The sequence below is a fragment of the Diceros bicornis genome, chromosome 31 (assembly GCF_020826845.1).
Source record: "Diceros bicornis minor isolate mBicDic1 chromosome 31, mDicBic1.mat.cur, whole genome shotgun sequence".
NCBI classification, from domain to species: Eukaryota; Metazoa; Chordata; class Mammalia; order Perissodactyla; family Rhinocerotidae; genus Diceros; species Diceros bicornis.
Genome location: NC_080770.1, coordinates 42,596,247 through 42,611,387, shown reverse-complemented (window position 1 = coordinate 42,611,387; position 15,141 = coordinate 42,596,247). Strand labels below are relative to the sequence as shown.

Genomic DNA, 15,141 nt, shown 5'->3' with positions numbered 1-15,141 from the left:
AGGAATGAAGAACAGCTGTTCAACATCCAGCTACCTGTACAGTCTAGGGGTCCACGGAAAGCCTCGCCTCCAGCCACGCCCCTGGAGCTGATTTCCTCCCCCTGTGAAGTCTGCCTGAATTATTCCAGCCACACCCCCGCCTCTTCCCGCCCCTGGAACTGGTCTCTGCCCACAACGTTTGGGCCTGCCTCCGCCCACAGCCTGGTCCCGGCTCATTGCCCTGCCTGCACCCTTGTTCCCGCCCATAAAACTGCCTCCCCGGCCTGCTGTCACTCACAGCCTTGTCCCGCCCACAGCCCGCCCCTAGAACTGGTTCCCGCACACAGCCCCGCCCCTAGATTTTGTCCCTGTCCCTGGTGGTGACCCAGCCCGCTTTCCAGCTTCTCACTCACTCTAGAAACTAGACACCTCCTGTGAGGCTGGGGTGCACGGCCTCGCCCCGCCCGCCACCTCAACCCGCAGCCCCCAAACGTTCGTCCTCCCCGAACGCCCACCCGAGACCGGAACCGGAAGCGCGGGCGGCGGCATGGATGGAGCGGGCGTTCTGTGCGGTGTGTTCCGTCTTCTCGGCGCGGACCACATTCCCGTGGATGTTCGCCCTCAGGGGCGGGGCTCGGTGAGCGGCGGGCGGTCCCGGCTCCAGTCGCGGTCCAGGGAGGGGCCTGGGCGGCGGGCAGCCCTGTCAGGGCCTGGCGTCCCTCCGTCCCCCCGGAGCCCCGTTTCCCCAGGGCTGTTCGCTAGGGCCCCCGAGGCTGCTCTTCCTCCTGGCTCCGGGCGCCACCGTCCCCTCCTCAGAGTCCCCGTCACCGTCCTCCGTGTGATTTTGTCCCCAGGGGGCTTTAGCCGCTTCTGGAGGCAATGTTTGGGTTGTTACTAATGGGGGCGCTCCTGGCATCTAGAGGGAGAGGCAGGAATGCTGCTCAGCGTCCTCCAGGGCCCAGGACGGCTTAACAGAGAATTATCCGGACCCAAATGTCAATTGTGCCGAGGTTGGGAAACCTGCTCCAGGGCCTGAAAATCTCCCGAGCCCTGAATGAAGTGTGGAAATTGTTGACAAGTCAGCGAGTCCCTTACAGGGTCCCTAAATGACAAGCTTGTTTAAAGGGTCCAGAGTCACCAAAAAGTCTCTGTCCAGCCAAGTGAGTTGAGTGACTCAAGTGCACACAGCACGAAGCTGCTTTCTCCCATCTCGGGGAGCAGCAGACGGCTGGATAGGAATCGGGAAAATCCAGCCACAGCCAACACTTACAGTTAAATCAGTAAATACAAAAAAAGAAAAGTGAATGGGGTTGGCCTTTCCATCCAACACCCTATAAAAGGCCTCAAAAGCTTGTTTGCACTTTTTTTCCCCCCTCAGACACGAAAAGCATCCGTGGACCTCAAGTTTGAGGTGAAACCAGGCTCAGGGGCCACCTGTCCTCGCTGATCCATGGATTTCTGTGTGACCAGGTGAGTACCCTGTGGACCTGGTACCAACAGGTTCCGGCAGCCTCCGCTGTGCAGAAGACCTGCTAGTGAGCTTTCCTGGGCTCGGGTTGTCACCACCTGGAGTCACTGAGAGTGAAGGTATCTTGAGAAAAATTATTGATGTTTGATGGATGGAAAGATGGTAAACTGTGTGTGGTTCTGTGTGGTAAATATTTCAGTAAGTACAGTTATATGCAAATAAAAACATATGAAACAAACCTAAATAACTGCAAATGTGTATTATAGTAGAAAATATAGATTTACTTGCATTGCATAATACTCAAAAGTCAGGATTTATATATAATATAACTACAGAAATGTTTTGCGTGTGTATGTAGTATTAGAAGACATCCCATGAAATATTAGCAGCGATACTCAGCAACATTCCTTAGACCCATTCAATTTGATTTCTAAAGTCCTATAAATCCTCCACATAAATTTGAAATAAAGGAGCATTCAGGGAAAAAAATGATTGGAACTTCTTTGTATTAATAACAAATTTAAAATTGAATTTGCCAGTAACCAGATTCATTTTGAGCATTTTTTTCTTTATGACATTCCAAATCATTTGGAGGAGTACTAAGCAACACTGTAGATTGAAGGGAAGGGCGCTAGTCTCCAAAAAGACTGTCCTCTCCACCTTGCCTTGTAAAGGGAATTAACTTTGTTTCTTGAAACTTTTCTGAAATAACGGTCTGGTGATTCACGTTGCAGAGAATCTTGTTAAGTAATTTTGTATTTAGTTGTTGACCTCTTCTAATTGTGTGTGTATGTGTGTGTGCCTTTTTCATTCTAGCTTTCCTGTGATGTTCTTGAGGGGAATGTGTGCTTGTCATGCAATAGATAGTCTCTGAGTGTATAATTAATGGTGACCAACCATCCTCGTTTATTCAGGACAGTGGGGTTTTCCAAGACACAGGACGTTTAGTGTTCAAACCAGGACAGTCCTAGACAAACCGGGATGGTTCCTCATCTCATGAGCCAGGCCCTGGGCCACATGCATGGGGACCTGGAGAACCAGAGAGACCTTGTCCCACCTCCATGGAATTTATATTGTATTTGGGAATTTGGATTTTGAAAAGTTAATGATGAGAGTGATGTGGGAGTTTGGCACAAGGGGAATCAACCTGAGGGGGCAGAGAAGCCCTCTTGAGAAGGGCTGATATTTAGCTTGAGAGCTGGAGTTGGGACTGGATTTAGCTGGTCGGAGGGTTAGACTGGAGTGAGGGTGTGGGAGTGTGTTCAAGAAAACGTTTCAGGCAGAGGGACCCGCATGAGGACACCCCTGAAGCAGAGAGCCTGGTGTGTCCATGAACTGAGAAGAAGGATGGCTGAGCCGAGTCAACACAGGGGTAGGGGTGTGAGCCACACCGGCGAGGGGGGACAGGCAGGACCAGATCAAGGGTGACTGGGACTCTGTTCTAAGACCAGTGGGAACCCTCTGGAGAGATGCGAGTAGAAGGATGATGTGATTATCGTTTGGTCTAAGCATGTGGGTTAAAATGGACTTCATGGTTAAGAATGAAGACTTAATAGGCAAGATGGGAGGTGCTGGCAATAAGATTAAGAATAAGATGATTGTTCCCTAGGCCTGGGTGATGGCTGTGGAGTAGGAAAGAAGTAGAAAGAAAAGACCTTGGAGTGTAGAACCGAGAGAACATAACGGTACTTTCTTGCCTGCATGTGTCAGATGGCACAGGGCACTGACTGTTCTCACTGTTGTCCGTGCAGACCTGCAGGCGCCCCCTCACCCAGGTCTGTGTGTTCACCCCTCTTTGCCACTCACAGGCCCCTCCTCCACATCCTAAAAGAAGTCAGGCCTTACTTGTGAGGGGGTTGTCTCACACGGGAGACACCTAGGAGAGCCCCTCCAGGCATCAGAGCAGCCCCTTCAGCATCTCCATTACCCTCCTCCCTTCCCCTCTCTCGCTTTCCACACCCAGAACGACCCTGCTCAGTATTCCACATCCCCATGATCTTCCTCCCCCAGGCTTGAGAAGGGTGGGGCAGCCACTGGGGTGGACATCATGTGCACCGTCCACTCTGACCCCAGCATGTCCCGGGCTGGACAGAGAGTGACTCTACTGGGAGCTGAGCCATGAGACTCAGCGCGTCACCCACCTGGGCTCCTTCACCCTGGACTGGGACAGCCTCTACGTCAGTGGTGAGGGGCTGTGCTACAGCCACACTGTCTCTCCCAGTCAGAGTTCTGTGTTCCCTCCATTGCTCTAAAGTGAGCTATGATCCATCTCTCTATCCTCCTGGTCTGGGTTCAGTCTTCTCATCACTGTGTGATCACTGGGTCCAGCCACCTTCCATCTCATTGCCTTCCCCTTGAACACCCCTCCACTCGTCCCCGCTGCTTTCCCCTCTGCTTTTCCCACAAAGGTCCCTACATCCTTCCTCTCCCTTAATTCTTTATGTTCACTCCAACTCTTGCTCAGCTCCTCTCGCCTTCTCTCCACAGGTTACACCTATGGAGCCGTGGCCCCGACTACCAACAGTGAGTATTCCTGGCCCTGATCTCCTGGGTCCCATCTGCATTTGGAGTTTGGGAGCACTTGTTCTCCTTCACCTGCTGTCCTTGGTGAGGGAAGGACCTGGAAGGGCCCTAATTCATCCCTTCTCTCCCTCCCGGGTTCTGGTGGAGAGTCCCAGCCCAGTGTGAGAAAGCCTTAGACACAGACTTGTTCTCCACCACATTCTGACCCCACGTGGTTTTCACTTTAATTCTGCTAAAGCGCCGCCCTTGGTCCTCCTTTTCCAGGTATCCCATCCATCTGCCCATTTTTCTGCCTATCTGCCTCTCCTCCGAGTTCAGTCACTCTTGTTCACCTATCTCTCTCTCTCGGGCTCCTCTCATCCACAGGCTTGCTCATCCCTCTACTCACACAGTCACCCCTCCCCTCACTCTCATTTATGCTTCACCTGTGAATGGTGGTCCTGAGACAGCCAGTGCTGGAGCCCGGGTGAGCCTCGGGGCTCCTCCCACTCTGTCCCTCCCTGCTGACAGCCCTCTCCACAGCTCCCGAGCTGGCCACCACGTCCCTGCATACTTGATCATCACCTGTGCCACCAGAAGCCACCACAGGTATCTGGGGGCCCCTTTTCCTTACCAAGAGAAGCTCTCTGGCCCCACTCCCCATGAGCCAGTTGTGATCCAGGAGCTGGGAATCCAGGGTGTGAAATTCTGGTTTTAGGGCAATCATGCTGATCACAAAGATTATACCAACGATTTAGTCTAAGGCCAGCCCTCAGAGAGCCCCTAGTCTTGTGAAATTAACACACCATTATAATACAATGTGGAATATTTCGGGGAGAGGCACCTGGCATAATTTGGAGGGGAGGAGCTTGCTAGAGAAAGTTTCACCAGAATGAAGTCTTTAAGAATGAGTAGGAGGGACCCTGGCAAATAGAGGACGAAGGGTTTTCCTGGCACAGAGGATTCCATGAGCAAAGGCTCCGGCCCGAAACAACATGCCGTATGGGGAGAATTAAAACGAATTTGGGTTGCATGAAACATAATGTTTAACCCGCAGTAGATGGATAAAATGAGACTGAAAGGTGAGCAGGAGCCAGATTGAGTAGAGCCTTGAGTGCCAGGTCAAGAAGGTTGAACTAAACACTGAAGGCCATAGGGAGCCATGGGTGGTACTAGAGCAGTGGTGGCCCTAGTGAGGTATTCATTTCAGAAAGATTCTTCTAGTAGTCCATGTAGAACATCCTTTAGACAGAGCATCCAGTGAGCCTGCTGGGGTGTTGGTCCGGGTGAAGGAAGTTAAGACCTGAGCTAGGACAGGAATGGAGAGAGAGAGTGTATGTGAGGACAAGTGTGCAAGGTGAATGGGTGTTACTGGGAGGGAGGAGGAGCTGAGCAGATATGCTGGTTCTGACTTGGGTGACCACACGGGTGGGTGATGGTGCCACTGGGACAGAAGACGACAGATTACAATGAGTGCAGGACTCTGGTCTAGTCTCAGGCCAGCTTTTAGAGATGGCCATCACTCTCCCTCTCGTCTTGCGGCTTTGGGGCACAACCTGAAGACCCTGACAGTCAACGTCACCATCTCCACCCTCCGGTATTCATCAGACATGAGCAACGATTAGGCCACGTTCAACTTCACTGAGAGGGTCCTGCAGAGCCTGGTGAGACCCTGGTCCCAGCAGCTCCTGGTGGGTTAAATCCCACCCAGCCCCTCCTCCAACCCCTGTCCCTCCTGCTCCTCCTCCTCCTACTTCCTCCCCAGCTGGATCATTGTTCAAGAAGAGCAGCCTGGGTCCCTTCTACTCAAGTTGCTGACTGGTCTCCCTCAAGTGAGACCCTCCCCTGAGCATTTGCCCCTAATGACCACTTTTGTGACCACCCCTCTCTGTCTCCACACTGTCCTCCCATTTCCTCCTTCCTGTTCTGGCCCCCAACCCCAGAGGTTTCAGGACCTCTCTCTAGAGTCCCCACATCCCTCTCTCCCCAGGCCTGAGAAGGATGGGGCAGCCACCTGTGTGGACGCTGTCTGCACCCACCACCCTGACCCCGTGGGCCACCATGCCTCTGTGCTGGGAGCTGAGTGTCTCCACCTGTCTGCTCTTCCTCTCGGTGGCTGCAGGCTCTGCAGCCCAGAGTTTATCCATCAAGAGAGAGCACCAGCTACATTTCCGCATCATCAGCTGGAACCTCAGCAACTCGGAGCTCACATCCTCGGAGTACACCGCCCTGCTGAGAGACACCCAGGACCAGGTGGGGTCTCCCTCTCCCGTCTCTCCTTGCCCTGAGGGCACCGTCATTCCTCCATCTGACTTACATCTGTTATGTGATTGTTTCAACCCTTCACTTTCCCTGCATGTCTGGGTTCTCTCAGTGTCCAGAGGTGATGTCCTAGCTGCCTTCCCCATTTCTCACAGGGGTAAACTGAAGCTCAGAAAGGGGAGTATTGTGCCTAAGGTCACACAGTGAGCTAGGCGCAGAGCCAGGATTTGAAGTCAGGTCTCCCTTGCCCCAAGGTCTGTGATCTTTCACTGGCTCCAGTGGCCCCCTGTGTCCCCAGGAGACCTTCATCTCACCCACTCTCCCTCGTGTTTGTTCTAGGTCACCAAGCTCTACAGAGGCAGCCAGCTTTGAGACATATTCCACTCCTGCCTGGTCACCTACTTGATGTAGGTTGACTAGATTGGAAGCATTGGCTGAGATGGTGGCTGATGACTCTGAGCTCCCGTGACATATCATTGATCTGGAAGTCACTTAAATCGTGTCCATTCTGCCCCACATCCTTGTCAGCTAATCCTAACATCTCCTTCCATAGGTTTTTGGGGGATGAGAAAAGCATTAACATTTGGTGCCACCAACCTCCAGCACCCTGCTCCTCCTCCTCTTCTGGAGACTTTCAACAAATATCAGCAGTCTAACTGTGCTCTCCAATAGTGGAGCCGCTAACCACATGGGGCAATTTAAATTTTTTATACACCTATTGCGATACGGTTCACATATTGTGTGTGGGGAGGAGTGTATTTTTTAGGTTTTTCTATATACAATATCTTCTCATCTGCAAAACAAATAGTTTTACCTCTTCCCTTCCAATCTGGGTTTCTTTTATTGCTTTTTCTTGCCTAATTGCCCTCATTAGAACCTCTAGTACCTGTGATTAACATACGAGATAAGGGAAGACATCATTGTCTTGTCCCTGGTCTTAGGGGGAAATTTTCAGTCTTTCACCATTGAATATGGTGTTAGCCGTGGGTTTTTCATCGATGCTGTTTGTAGGTTGGGAAAGTTTTTTTCTATTCCTAATTTGTTGAGTGTTTACTTTTTTTGACATGAAGGGCGTTGTATTTTGTGAAATTCTTTTCTGTATATGTGGTTGAGATTGCGTGGTATTGGCCCTTATTCTATTAATATGGTGTATTACATAATCAAGTTTTCAGATATTAAGCCAAGCCTTCAACTAGAGGTGAGAGATTAAGATGTTCTCAAGTCTTTCTTGGGCGTGCCACAGCCCTGAGCCCTTGTGGCCTTCTAGATGCCCGCAAATACACTGGAGCTTTTCAAAGGCCCCTGTGGACATCTCATTCTCCCAATTTTTCTTCTAAGTTTTTGGCTCACCTCTTGCCTGCCTCAGCTGGTATCACTCCCTCAGGCAACTACAATAGAAAACAATTAGCCCTGATTGTTTTTAGCAAGTGCCCTGGGGATGGACTTTCCTCCCTGGGCAAGCTCTGAGTCAAGTAACGACAAGCCCTGAACATGGGGCTTTTTCAGGGAGATGCCAGGCAGGTCAGCTAGTGACAGTTCGGTGGGGATGGGTCTTTTCAGAGCTCCAAACCCATTATGGCTGCTGGGCTGCTGGATGTCTCAGCCACTATAGTTCTGAGAATGACGGTTTTCAAAGTTATGGAGGATATTGTGAGAGCAGGATGGGACAGTGCAAGTTATAGTGCCACAAGTTGGCTCCCTTTATCAAGATTCCACCATGTTTCTGCACTAAACCCTCCTCAGATTCTTACAAGCCATTGATTAATTTCTAGACTTCTGAAAAGTTGATTTTGACCATTTTTACCAGTGTTCTCATTGTTTTTATGCATTTCCAGAAGTCCTTACTCCAAAGTTTCAAAAATGTTCTCCCTGTAGTTATTTATTTATAAATTAATTACTTTAAATGAAATTATGTGAGAAATTCAGTTCCTCACTCACATACACTAGCCACATTTTAAGTGCTTGATAACAACATGGGGCTAATAATGAGTGTATATGGTAGTGCAGACAAATGTTTACATTATTGCAGAAAGTTCTCTTGGACAGGACCCTGACGCAGGGAATCTAGAATCAGGGTAGAATTCTAGACACCCTTATTCATCCCTTGTGCCCTTCGAGGTCTGACACCCACAGTAACCACACTGGAGCAGACTCCCTGTGTACCTTGCCACCTTGACACAGAGACTGGACAGAGTTGCCATCTATGAGGAATTCCTGCGCCTGACCCAGAATGGACCCAACTGCAGAACTTGACCCTGGACAGGAAGAGTGTCCTTGGGGATGATAAGGCTCCCTGGTCATTGGGAAAGAAAGTGAGGCCTTTCCGGGGACTCTGGATGCCTGGGACTTAGAGAGCATTGAACTTTCTCAGGCTGGCAGGAGGTGGCGTAGTCCCCTAGTCTTTACCCACCATTGAGAGAGAAAAGGAAACCAGTGTAATATAGGAGGCACTCACCTTCTCCTAGACAGCTCTGTGACCTAAAGCTAGTCACCTCCCCTCTCTGGACTTTTGTTTCCTTATCTCTGCACTGACAGCAACTGGATCAGATGGTCAGTGAGGGCCTCCAGCTGTGTGTGAAGCAGACTCACAGGTTTGGGGGTGGATGTAGTTTCTGATCCACAGGCTATAGTTTGCCAAGTCCCACTCTAGATGATCACCAATGCGCTAGAACTTTCTGCAGTGGTGGAATGTTCTATATCTGTGCTCTCCAGTGCACAGCCGCATGTGGCTGTTGAGTACTCGAAGGATGGTATTGTGACTGGTCTTTATTGTTACTGATTTTTAATGTTACTGAGGTACTAGAATTTTTATTTTATTTAACTAAAATTAATTTTAATTCAAAAAGAGACTTGTTGCTGCTCCATATCAGACAGCACACCTCTAAGATGTTGTCTAGGTAGAGGTACAAGTAGGGGGACCTTCACCCCTCCCCCCTGCCCACTGGGTGCTGTGTGTCCTACCCTCCTGGAGTTTATGTTGTAGCTGGGAATAACAAGAATAGAGAATTGAAGCTTATCAATTATTTGATGTGAACAAACTCATACTTGCAGGTGGAAATCAGAGAAGACTTCCTGCAGGAAATTACATTGTAGGTTAATCCTAGAAAATGAATATTAAGCAAATAGATAAAGGAGAAGGGGATGATGTGTTTCTAGGCACGGAAGAACACTTTTGAGTTGGATTTTACAAATTTAGAGAGATCCCATAGGCTTGCCAACTGTGATGACCCATTCTGCCCCCGGCTGTCATAAGAAAGTCCAGCCCAAATTCAGTCCTCTGTGCCCAGAGGTAGGAATTTGTTTTAGTTTATTACATTTTTGTTCTGTGATAATGGTCTTGTATTTGTAGCAAAGTATGCTCACTTTTTAGAGATGGAAACTAAAATGGGGTGAAACATCATGATGTCTACTTGACTTTAATATTTCATTGAAAACATTGGATGAATCAAGGGTGGCAAATGTTAATAATTTATACATTGATGCAATATTGTTTTAATTAGATGGAATATACATTGTTAAATCTAGATGATGGATGTTTATGAGACTGTTCCCTTTATTTTTCTGTGTCTAAAAAGTTTTATTAAAAAGAGTGAAACACACTCACATGCACTCTCCATTTCATTCACTTCCAGAATATTCTCCCAACAGAGATGATGCCTTGACTGAGAAGCCTGGTAAACCTGCAGGAAGCCCCAGCCCATGGTAGGGGGCGAGTATCTTCATGCTGTGCCTCATCGAAGAGAACCATGCGCACAGGGTCTTGGATGATGAGGAAAGTTGGCCAACCCTTGTCAAGGAGGGTTGAGGCACAGTGGGGTCACCAGGAGCCCTGGGGTGATGACAGGATGTGGCTTACCCCACCACATGTCTCCCCAGACCTCCTCTTCTGGGCCCTCATCCTCATCTGCTTGGCGGGACTCCTGGTGCTCATCACAGGCCTGATCTGCTCTGTCTTGGTAAGACATGACGTGTTGCTTGTCTTCTTACTATTGGGTTGTAAGAGCTCTTTATATATTATAAATACCCGTCCTTTTCTAGGGATATGTTTTGCAGATGTTTTCTCCCAGTCTGTGCCTGGCTTGCCTTCTCCTTCACCACATGAGTCATTGGAGAAATGTAAGTGACAGTCATCATGAGATTCCACCACACTTAAGAGTGGCTAAAATTAAAAAGACTGACTATAGCAAGTGTTGTTGAAGATGTCAAGTCACTGAAACTCTCATCGAGTGCTGGTGAAAAATAGCTTGGATGCGTCTTTAAAAATTACATACGTCTACCCAGCCATTCCTCTCCTAGGAATCCATCCAAGGGAAATAAACACATATGTCTATACACAGACTTGTACACACATGTTGATAACAACCTATTTATAGTAGATAAAAATGGAAAACAACCCAAATGTCCATCTACTGGTGAACGGATACACAAAGTGTGGTATATCCCCACAGTGGGATACTATGCAACCATAAAGAGGAATGAATTATTTTTTTTCTATTTTAATTATTCTATTGAAATTATAAAGGGTTTTAACATTGTGTAATTTCGGGTGTTCATTATTATTTGTGAATTTCTGTATAGACTGCATCGTGCTTGCCAGCGGTAGTCTAACTTTTATCCATCACCATGCATATGTGCCCCTTTAACTCTTTCACTCAACACCCAGCCCCCTTCCCCTCTGGTAACCACTAATCTGTTCTCTTTATCCCTGGATATGTTTATCTTCTACATATGAGTGAAATAATGCTATTTGTCTCTGTCTGGCTTATTTCGTTTATCATTATACCCTCAAGGTCCATCCAGGTTGTTGCAAACAGGACGATCTTGTCTTTTTTTTTCTGGCTGAGTAGTATTCCATTGTATATAATACATACCACATCTTCTTTATCTGTTCGTCTGTAGCAGGGCACTTGGATTGCTTCCATGTCTTGGCTATTGTGAATAATGCCACAGTGAACACAGGGGTGCATAAATCTCTTTGAATTGTTGATTTCAGTTTCTTTGGATAAATATCCAGTAGTGGGATAGCTGGAAGGTATGATATTTCTATTTTTAATTTTTTGAGAAATCTCCATACTGTTTTCCCTGGTGGCTGCACCAGTTTGCATTCCCACCAGCAGTGTGTGAGGGTGCCCTTTTCTCCTTATCCTCTCCAACATTTGTTATTTTTTGTCTTGGAAGTTATAGCCATTCTGACAGGTGTAAGGTGATCTCTCATTGTAGTTTTGATTTGAATATTCCTAATAGTTAGTGATGTTATACATCTTTTCATGTGTCTGTTGGCCTTCTGTATATCTTCTTTTGAAAAATGCCTGTTCATATCCTCTGCCCATTTTTAGACTGGATTATCTGTTTTTTTGTTGTTGGGTTGTATGAGTTGTTTATATATTTTGGAGATTAACCCCTTGTCAGATATATGATTTGCAAATATTTTCTCCCAGTTGGTGGGTTGTCTTTTCGTTTTTTGTGTGTGTGTGTGTGAGGAAGATCAGCCCTGAGCTAACATCTGTGCTAATCCTCTTTTTTTCTGAGGAAGACCGGCTCTAAGCTAACATCTATTGCCAATCCTCCTCCTTTTTTTTCCCCCCAAAGTCCCAGTTTATAGTTGTATGTCGTAGTTGCACATCCTTCTAGTTGCTGTATGTGGGACACGGCCTCAGCATGGCTGGACAAGCGGTACATCTGTGCGCGTCCGGGATCCGAACCTGGGCCGCCAGTAGATGTTCGCGTGCACTTAACCACTAAGCCACGGGGCCGGCCCTGTCTTTTAGTTTATTTCATCGTTTCCTTTGCCTTGCAGAAGCCTTTTAGTCTCATGTAGTCCCATTTGTATATTTTTTCTTTTCTTTCCCTTGCCTGAGTAGACATCGTATTGGAAAAGATGCTGCTAAGACCGATGTCAAAGACTGTACTGCGTATATTTTCTTCTAGGAGTTTTATGGTTTCAAGTGTTAGAGTCAAGTCTTTTATCCATTTTGAGTTAATTTTTGTGTATGGTGGAAGATAATTATCTACTTTCATTCTTTTGCATGTGGCTGTCCAGTTTTCCCAACAGCATTTATTGAAGAGACGTTCCTTTCTCCATTGTATGATCTTGGCTCCTTTGTCAGAGATTAACTGACCACAGATGTGTGGTTTTCTTTCTGGGCTTTCAGTTCTGTTCCATTGATCTATGAGTCTGCTTTTGTGCCAGCACCATGCCATTTTGATTAGTATAGCTGTGTAATATATTTTCAAGTTAGGATTGTGATGCCTCCTGCTTTGTTCTTTCTTCTCAGGATTGCTTTGCCTGTTCAAGGTCTTTTGTTATTCCATATACATTTTAGGATTCTGTGTTCTATTTCTATGAAGAATGTCATTGGGATTCTGATTGGGATTGCATTGAATCTGTAGATTACTTTAGGTAATATGGACATTTTAACTGTGTTTATTTTTCCAATCCATGTGCATGGAATATCTTCCCATTACTTCAGGTCATCACTGATTTCTTTCAATAATGTCTTATAGTTTTCATTGTATAGGTCTTTAACCTCTTTGGTTAAATTTATCCCTAGACACTTTTTTCTTTTTGTTGCAATTGTAAATGGGATTGTATTCTTGAGTTCTCTTTCTGTTAGTTGTTAGTTCATTATTAGAGTATAGAAATGCAACTGCTTTTTGTAAGTTGATTTTGTACGCTGCAACTTTGCTGTAGTTGTTGATTATTTCTAATAGTTTTCTGATGGATTGTTTAGGGTTTTCTATATTTACAATCATGTCATCTGCAAACAGCAAGAATTTCATTTCTTCCTTTCCAATTTGGATTCCTTTTATTTCTTTTTCCAGCCTAATTGCTCTGGCCAAAACCTCCAGTACTGTTGAATGGGAGTGGCGAGAGTGGGCACATTTGTCTTCTTCCTGTTCTCAGAGGAATGGCTTTAAGTTTTTCACCATTAAGTATGATGTTGACTGTGGGTTTGTGATATAGGGCCTTTATTGTGTTGAGGTACGTTCCTTCTATACCCATTTTATTGAGAGTTTTTATCATAAATGGATGTTGGATCTTGTCAAATCCTTTCTCTGCATCTGTGGAGAGGATCATGTGATTTTTATTCCTCATTTTGTTAATGTGGTGTATCACATTGATTCATTTGTGGATGTTGAAACATCCCTGCATCCCTGGTATAAATTCCACTTGATCATGGTATATGATCCTTTTAATATATTGCTGTGTTCAATTTGCTGATATTTAGTTGAGGATTTTTGCATCTGTGTTCATCAGCGATATTGGCCTGTAATATTCCTTCTTTGTGCTATCCTTGCCTGCTTTTGCTGTCATGGTGATGTTGGCCTCATAGAATGAATTAGGAAGTGTTCCATCTTCTTCAACTGTTTGGAATAGTTTGAGAAACATGGGTATTATATTTTGTTTGAATATTTGGTAGAATTCTCCAGAGAAGACATCTGGTCCTGGACTTTTGTTATTTGGGAGGTTTTTGATAACTATTTCGTTCTCTTTACATGTGATTTGTCTGTTCATTTTCTCTATTTCTTCTTGATTCAGTTTTGGGAGGTTGTGTGAATCTAAGAATTTATCTATTTCTTTTAGGTTATCCAATTTGGTGGCATATAAGTTGTTCAGTGTATTCTCTTATTGTCCTTTGGATTTCTATGGTATCTGTTGTAATTTCTCCTCTTTCATTTCTAATTTTATGTCTTTGAGCCTTCTCTCTTTTTTTCTTAGTGAGTCTGGCTAAGGGTCTGTCAATTTTGTTTCAGTCTTCTCAAAGAACCATCTCTTTGTTTCATTGATCCTTTCTACTGTTTTTTTAGTCTCTATTTCATTTATTTCTGCTCTAATTTTTATTATTTCCCTCATTCTGCTGACTTTGGGCTTCATTTGTTCTTCATTTTCTGGTTCTATTAGGTGTAGTTTAAGGTTACTTATTTGATATTTTTCTTGTTTGTTGAGGTATGCTTGTATTGCTATGAATTTCCTTCTTAGAACTGCTTTTGCTGCATCCCATAAGAGTTGTTTTGTTGTCTTTTCATTTTCATTTGTCTTCAGGTATTTTTTTATTTCTCCTTTGATTTGTTCGTTGATCCAATGGTTCTTCAGTCGTGTGTTCTTTAGTCTCCACATATTTGTGACTCCCCCATCTTTTTTCTTGTAGTTGATTTCAAGTGTCATAGCATTGTGGTCAGAAAAGAAGCTTGATATGATTTCAATCTTAAATTTATTCAGGCTTGCCTTGTTTAACAACATATGGTCTATCTTTGAGAATGTTCCATGTGCACTTAAGAAGAATGTGTATTCTGCTGTTTTGGGAGGGTATGCTCTATGTATATCGATTAAGTTCATCTGATCATATGTTTCATTTAATTCCACTATTGACTTGTTGCCTTCCTCTGCATGATCTATCCCTGGATGTAAGTGGGGTGTTCAGGTCTCCTGCTATTATTGTGTTGCTGTTAATTTCTCCCTTTGGGTCTATTAAGGGTTGCTTTATATTCTTTTGTGCTGCTGTGTTAGGTGCATATATTTTTATAAGTGTTATGTCCTCTTGGTGGAAAGTCCCCTTTATCATTATATACTGCCCCTCTTTGTCTCTCATAGTCTTTTTTATCTAGAAGTCTGCTTTGTCTGATATAAGTATGGCAACACCTACTTTCTTTTATTTGCCATTTGATTGGAGTATTTTCTCCCATCTCTTCATTCTGAGCCTGTTTGTTTTTAGAGCTGAGATGTGTTTCCTGGAGGCAGCGTATTGTTGGGTCTTGTTTTCTAATCCACCCCACCACTCTGTGTCTGTTGATTGGAGAATTCAATCGATTTAGATTTAGAGTGATTATTGATACTTGAGGGCTTAATCCCACCTAATCTATATTTTCATTGTTTCTCTTCCTTTATGTTTCTGACTACCATTTCACTTTGGGGGTTTTCATGGAGGTTT

The 15,141-nt window shown here is 45.4% G+C and overlaps 1 long non-coding RNA gene across 1 annotated transcript; it reads left to right on the top strand.

Moving 5' to 3' along the window:
- The first annotated feature begins 1,362 nt into the window (after positions 1-1,362).
- LOC131395846 (uncharacterized) lies at positions 1,363-4,367 on the top strand. Its single transcript, XR_009216381.1, has 3 exons — positions 1,363-1,449; positions 3,935-4,054; positions 4,337-4,367. It is a non-coding gene; the product is annotated as an uncharacterized LOC131395846 (long non-coding RNA).
- The last annotated feature ends 10,774 nt before the right edge of the window (positions 4,368-15,141 follow it).